Source organism: Pogona vitticeps, chromosome 3 (genome assembly GCF_051106095.1).
Source record: "Pogona vitticeps strain Pit_001003342236 chromosome 3, PviZW2.1, whole genome shotgun sequence".
Classification (NCBI taxonomy): domain Eukaryota; kingdom Metazoa; phylum Chordata; class Lepidosauria; order Squamata; family Agamidae; genus Pogona; species Pogona vitticeps.
This window is the reverse complement of record NC_135785.1, coordinates 230,847,082-230,854,351: the sequence shown is the minus strand read 5'-3', so window position 1 is coordinate 230,854,351 and position 7,270 is coordinate 230,847,082.

The window sequence follows — 7,270 nt, the reverse complement described above, 5'->3', positions numbered from 1 at the left end:
TACTTAGGGGCAGATCACACATTTAAGGGACACACATAATTCCTCCAACATCATTCCTCTGGGCAACATTAATCTTTTAGTGTTGCCTACCCGAGGCAACAAACGTGCAAATAAAAGGTGATGTCTCCTAACTGAACACTTACAAAGCAAAAGCAAGCTACGGTAATTCATCAAACACAGATGCAGTTATGAATAAAAATAGGCAGTATTTTCCTCTTAATAGTCCACTGCTTCTAGATATGGAATCAATGTGTCATCTAGTTCACTGGTTCTTAACCTTGGGTTACTCAGGAGTTTTGGACTGCAACTCCCAGAAGCCTTCACCACCAGCTGTGCTGGCTGGGGTTTCTGGGAGCTGCAGTTTAAAAGCATCCGAGTAACAAAGGTTACGAACCACTGATCTAGTTAACCCCTGAGCTAACTCTCTACAAAAAGGCATAGAAGTTCAAGAGAAATGTTCCTTTGCTGATGCTAGTAGTAGTTATTTGAACCCTATATTACACTTTGGAAATTTCATCCGAAGCTCACAACAGTGTTTTAGAAAAATGAATGAGTTGGCTACCCTTCCTTCACAGATGCTGCTAGCCAAAACCGACTCAGATGATGTGGCAAAATTGGCTCTAAACATAAGGCAAATTTAAAGCTCATTACAGTTAGCCATCCAGCCAAGCAGCCATCTGATTGTTCTACCTGATGCCCAAATCAATTTTTAGCTAACGCTACAAAGAGAAAGTGAAACATTATGAGTCATGATAGCTTAGTGAAAAAACTGGCTATAAGACAAAACTTTAAAACAACTGCCTTGCCATTCAGCCAGTTGAACCTGTTTAGGGCCAAGACCAGCCTCACTTTTTTCTAGCATGGATTTTAGCATGAATCTAATCCTCTTTGGGATGTAAAATCTTGCTAACCTGACCATATTGAAAAAAATCAGCCTGTAAGTTGCGGAATAATAGTACATAGGACTCTCACTTCCCAGTTCTAAATTTTAATCCGCATATGCTCGTCATTATTTTACTCAAATAAGCTATCCACTTCTTTCTCTGTCATGGATAGACACAAAAGTATTCTTATTAAAATTATAAGTAACAATTTGTAAAGAAACTATCACTGACTGCTTGCTTTCCTGGGCTTTGGAATTTTTACTACTAACTTTTAAAAATTAACTTTCCAACCTTACATTTTTCAACTATAGTGCCCAGAATCCCCTAGTATCACCAGCACTTTGAAGTAGGATTTAACTGGCAGTCTAATTAGCTTATGTGCATTGAATGCAGGGGCGATCTCTTGTCTTTCATCTTAGGGAGAAAATATCTTGGTCCTGTAAGTCTCTCTCTTTTGTTTTCTGTGGTTTGGTATTCTGTGTAAAAATCTGACAGACTTAACTTCTGTTCTTTGCATTTTTTGACCTTTGACCTACACTGATTACATTTTTTTACCTCTGCACCCCTGTGCATATGAAAAAGCAAGTGGGAAGTGGCAGAGGCAGATCTACTATGAAACTAATGGAACGTAAATGTGAGGGCTCCTAATCCCAGAGAAGCCCCCAAAGCAACTAGTCCACATTAAAAAAAATTGTGGTGATCTGTTGTGGAACAATCCCATTGAAGAACATAACAGTGGTTACTCAGACCACTGTTGCTGGTTGCAAAGCCCCCCCTCCCATAACAGTACACGTTTCAGGGGCCCAAAATAATAGGTGCACCACTGGGCAGTTGTAAAGTCACCCCACTGCTCTGAGCAACCACAAATGACAAATGTGTGTTTCCTTCAAGCATGCACCCTTCTGGTGACCTACTTTCCTGTGTTTTTGTAACATATGGGGTGTATGACATCTGAACCCCACCATCAAGGTTGGTGCATATGCATATATGTATGTGTGAGAGAGCAACAAATGTGGGGAAGCCTTAATGCCTAGGATGAAGTGGGCTCTAGCTTGGAAAAAGTACTCAGGGGCAACTACAACTTGTATTATGCAAGGCTTACTTAGAGAAGTTGTAATCCAAAATGGTAGCTCTTCCAAGCTCTTTTTTCATCTGCAAATGCTTATGCCACAATATCTCTATGTAGTTGTTGCACTCTCATCAGACTGAACTGCTTGTGCAGCAACAGCCTAAGCCTTCTAAGAGAAAAAGGACACAACTGTGATAATAAATACATCCCACACCCCATATGACACTCAGCACATCATCCTGAGATCTGGGGCTTCACAAAAAACACACAGGCTGTTACACACAATTTTCAAATGTTATGAAACTCTTCCCCTCCTGAAGTTGCAGATGGAAAAATCCTAAGTGCTTGATGCACAGAATGCAACCATGCTTAGGGAAGAGGTTGCTTTTTTATATATTTTTATTCTTACCTCAACATGCATTGTTTCAACAGATGATGACTTGTGTGATAAGGTTGACTTTTCAGGCTGCACTTAATTGTAATTTGTCTTTCTTTCATTATATAGAAGAGCCTCATATATATTGCTGCTCCTGCTGCTTCTCATGAGGATCATTATCTTTGCCTTTGAGAAGATGTACTGAGTCACCTGATAGAACATCAGAAAGTTGTAACGAATGAAAAAGACTCCAAATCACTAAAACACCACATTCAGTCTGTTAATGCAGAAAAGGATTACATATCCCTTCAGAACTTTCTTAATATTAATATTGACACTTCAGGCCTTGTTTCATAATAGAGTTAATCTGGATTGACCTTTGTATCCTGTCAAATACCATGCACATGATTTTTATTTGGATTATTTCCCCCATTCATCATCAACAAAGAAGCCAGCTGGGAAACAGTGCAATCCTATGACATCTATTATGACATAAGTCCTTTGTTAACCAAATTTGACTTTGTTCTGACTCTTTTTTAATTTGTTGTTGTATTTTTTGCCCCCATTGAGATGCATTGAATAGGTTTCAATGCATTTCAGTTGGGGAACCACGTTTCGCTTAGCGATGTTTCCTATGGCGATTTTCTCTTAAGGATAGCAATTCGTTTCTATTGGAACGGATTATCTGGTTTTCAATGCATTTCAATGGGAAACTGCGTTTCACTTAGCAATGAAATCGCTTAGCAGCAATTTTTCGGAACGAATTAACATCGCTAAGCGAGGCACCACTGTAATGCCAAAATAAGGGGGAAACGGATCACCTAAAGAAGAGGACAAAGGAGACAAGAGGTCTGATTTTTTTAAAGCATGTATTAATTTACATGTATTTACAAACTGAGTCACCTGACACAAACTGGGAACAAGTCCTCCTCCTCCTCCCCCTGCCAGAGACATCATCATGGCTATTCTGAGTTTGGATGCAGAAGCTCTAAAAAACCATGGGATTCTAGTGAAGCCAGACTAGCCTCCTGTAGGTTCTTCTTCCTGCAGTTCCTTTCCTGCTTATTTTACCTTGGATGACCAAAATAAAAAAAAGGATTTCTAAATTTTATGCATTTAATAATTTTCCCATTTCTATTAATTGGCTTTCATAATTTTTGGGTGGCCACCTTGACCTGAGGAATTCTTAGGAAATAATTGCTATAATTTAAGCCAAAATTCAATGCACGTCATCATAGGGAGGAAAGTAGTGACCAGGATGCTTGGAGAGGCTGCTGTCTGGGTGCTAACTGTTGATTGGCAACTTCAGTTCTCATGTTCTCTCTTTGTTATAGTTTTTTAAATGGTTTTTTAAATGATCCAGTTTGGCTAGACCTTCAAATAAAGGATGGCTTTACAGGCCTATGCTATTCGAAGTAGGAAATATGGTCAGTTTCCTCTTGGTTCATTTCCTAATATTAATACTCCCAGAGCAACAAAAATATCCATTCACAAAGATAAATCATTTGTACGGTTGCCATGTCTGAAGGTACCAGCTGAAGTCTGGAGGAATTCTCCTCAAGACTTCCTCCATGATCTCCAGGCAGGAGTTATGTTATTCAAGTTTTAAATACTTAGGAATATGGGTAACAAAAAATCTTAATCAGTTAATCTACAGAAATTATAAAAATCTATTTAAATTCGCAAAAGAAAAATGACAAAGTGGGTCAATTTGAACCTATCAATGCTGGGGAAGAATCGCTTTGATTAAGTCTTATATATTACCAGAATTTCAATTTCTATTCCAAAATATTCCATTACAGCCAGATACAAAAAAAGTAAAACTATGGCAAGGAAAGCTAGAAAATTTTATTGCAGGAAAGGGAAAGAAGATAAGATTCATAAATAGTGTCAAATATAGACAGGGTCAAAAGGGGGAGATTAAGGATACCACAGCTTCAAAAATATTATGAAGCTTTACAAATAAACCAAATTATTAAATTTATACAAATTGACGAGACTTGTAAAAATTCTGATTGGGTTAAAATGGAAAGTGAAATGAAAATGGACATAGTAAACAAGTATATTTACACTACTAAAAAATTGGGAAAGGAGAACAAATACAGAACCCATTCATTTCTGAAACATTAAGGATATGGAGAAAATATAGTAAAACATTGGCCCCTCCAGTATCCCCTCATGGATCACCCAGATTTTAAGTCTAAAGAGAAATATGCACAAATTAAGGAATGGAAGCAAATTGGAATATATAGAATTAATGACTTATTCGATTCAGGGGAACTATTTACTATCAGACAAATAGAAGAGAAAACAAAGCAAATAAAAACCAATTGGCTACAAATAAAACAAATAAGAAGTTTCGCTACTCACTTACAACAAAAAACTGGCTTTCTAAGAACATTAACTGAATTTGAAGAATATTGTATACAAAAAGATAAAAATAAAAAGAGAGGACTAACCTCACTAATATATAAAAGCATTATTGAGAAAGAATATGGAAAAGGTGGAGGATCTAAAACAGTGTGGGGAAAAAATTTAAATATTAATATACCTGAGGAAATTTGGACAGGAATCTGGAAAAAATACCCATATAAATCTATATCAACAAGTGCAAAAGAAACAGTTCTAAAGGTAGTGCATCGGTGGCATCTATACCCTACAAAACTACATAGAATTAATAAAGATATATCTGATAATTTTGGAGGTACTGTTGGCAAAAAGGAACTCTGGAACATATGTGGATCTCTTGCCCCAAAACAGAAACTTTTTGGCAGGAGGTAGTTAGATGGATAGAAACACTGACTAATCAAAAAATAGATATTAACGAAACATTAATGTTATTTTCATTATTCATGGGGGAAAATGAGAAACTACAATATAAAGAATTAGTTGCAAATCTTATAGGCACCACAAGATCTGAAATAGCTAAAAATTGGAAAAAAGCCCAAGATCTCTCATTGCAAGCATTTAAAAGTAAAATATGGCATACATTGCTGATGGAAAAAAATGACCAATAAAGTTAGATTACATAGAGGAGAAATAAGCCATAGTAAATTCATGGAAAATTGGAAGCCATTATTAAAATATGCCGACAAAATAGACTTTGAGACATGTGGTTTGAAAAGAAATTTAGATTGTTGGTCAATATTTCTTTAAATGATGACGGGGAATGGTATATATGTGAGTTGGAGAAATGTGGGAAATAGCTTTGTATTTACTATTTGCAATATGGTCGATTGTCTCTTCATTGTTTAGAAAAAAATAAATAAATTATAATTTTTTTAAAAAAAAATGATCTCCAGGCAGGCAGACAGCCTAAGACAGCTCAAGCAAAAGGAAAGGATAGCACTAAAACGAAACCACATTCTCCATGACCATATTCGGCTGGCTGGAAACCTCAGTTTAGGCATCTGGCTGTGGAACCAGACGTTGAGAGTTTGATTCCCCTGCTGTGCCTCCCATGGGGAGGGCCAACCTTAGGCAACCTGCACAGTCCCACGATGCCCCCATAAGTAAACCACTTCTGAGTATTCCTTAGCCGGAAAATCCTGAAAAGGGTTGCCTTAAGTCAGAATCGGCTTAATGGCATATGATGAGGATGATGATTAAGATGCTCATATAAAAATTAAACCTTGCTTTTGATTCTATGAGAGACTCTCTCTTTTTTTTGGCTGTTGCTCAAACTACAGGATAGTGGCATTAACTTGCCACATGAGGTACCTGCTGTGTAGGAGTGCTTCCAAATAAATCTGTAGGTTTTCCCCAAACCCCACATCTCTAATTGTTGTAACATCTGAAGGGGTTTTTTAGTGTGGCATAGCAGCAGGGCAGCGCCTCTGGACAAAGCATACTAACAGGTTTTTAAAAGGGAAGCGTGAGGTTTCGAAAGGTACCTGCCAGAACCCTATTAGAACCATGCATTTTGTTATGCACAGAAACCAGACTTCCTGAGGGCATTGTATAGATTGCTTCTGTGTTTGCTCTGGACTTTTGACACTCTGGAAGCTTAAAGACCATCCCCTATGCTGTAAAACTGGGAATCCTCTCACCTCAGGGAGATGTTTCGCTGCACTCTGCCAGGTCAGCACCCTCCCATGATGAGGGGAGGCAGTGGTGTGTGTAGGAGGGAGTTAAGTCCAGGCCCTGGCATTGCCCTTCCAGTCTCATTGGTGCTTGCACTCGTGCGAATGGAACATTAGCTTGCTTTCTTCGTGATTGTTCTCTATTACTGAGCCCTGAATCATGGAAATGTTAATAGTTTGATGGAGGTATGTGCTGAGCTGTGGCTTTTGTAGCTCTATATATAGAAAGGATCCACTCTGCAAGGGTTATATTTCACTTTGCTGAACCAATGTGTGTGTGTGTGTGTGTGTGTGTGTGTGTGTGTGTGTGTGTGTGTGTGTGTGTGTGTGTGTGTGTGTGTGTGTGCGCACGCGCGCGCGCGCGCGCGCGCGCGCGCGCAGTCTGAAGAGGAGGGCTGATGCAGGAGCAGTGACAGAAGTAGCAGCAGCACTGGCACAATGGCGGTGGCAGCATTATATCATTGTGGTGGCTTAGGAAGAACTGAAGGCTTAAGACCCTTCTTTTCCCAAGACGTGAGCTTTATTTACCATTCAGAGCTGTCAAGTAACTCTGTGCTGTCAAGAGCTGTCAAGGAACCAATTTTAACAGTGTTTTTTTCCCATTAGGATGAAAAACTGCATGTTCTGTTGCTTTAAATGTATTCATTTCTTTGATTTTTATATTGCCCCTTTAGTGAAGACATTACTCTGGGTTGTTTACAAATAAAAGCCAGAATCCCCAAATCCAGGGCCATGGGATTCTAAGTGCATCATATGTCCAGAAAAGAAATCTAGGAATGCAAACCTAGGAAAAGGAACCAGATAAGTAAGGATGGCAGAGTGGATTAAACCCAGTTTGCTTGGTGTGTATGGAGTGCCA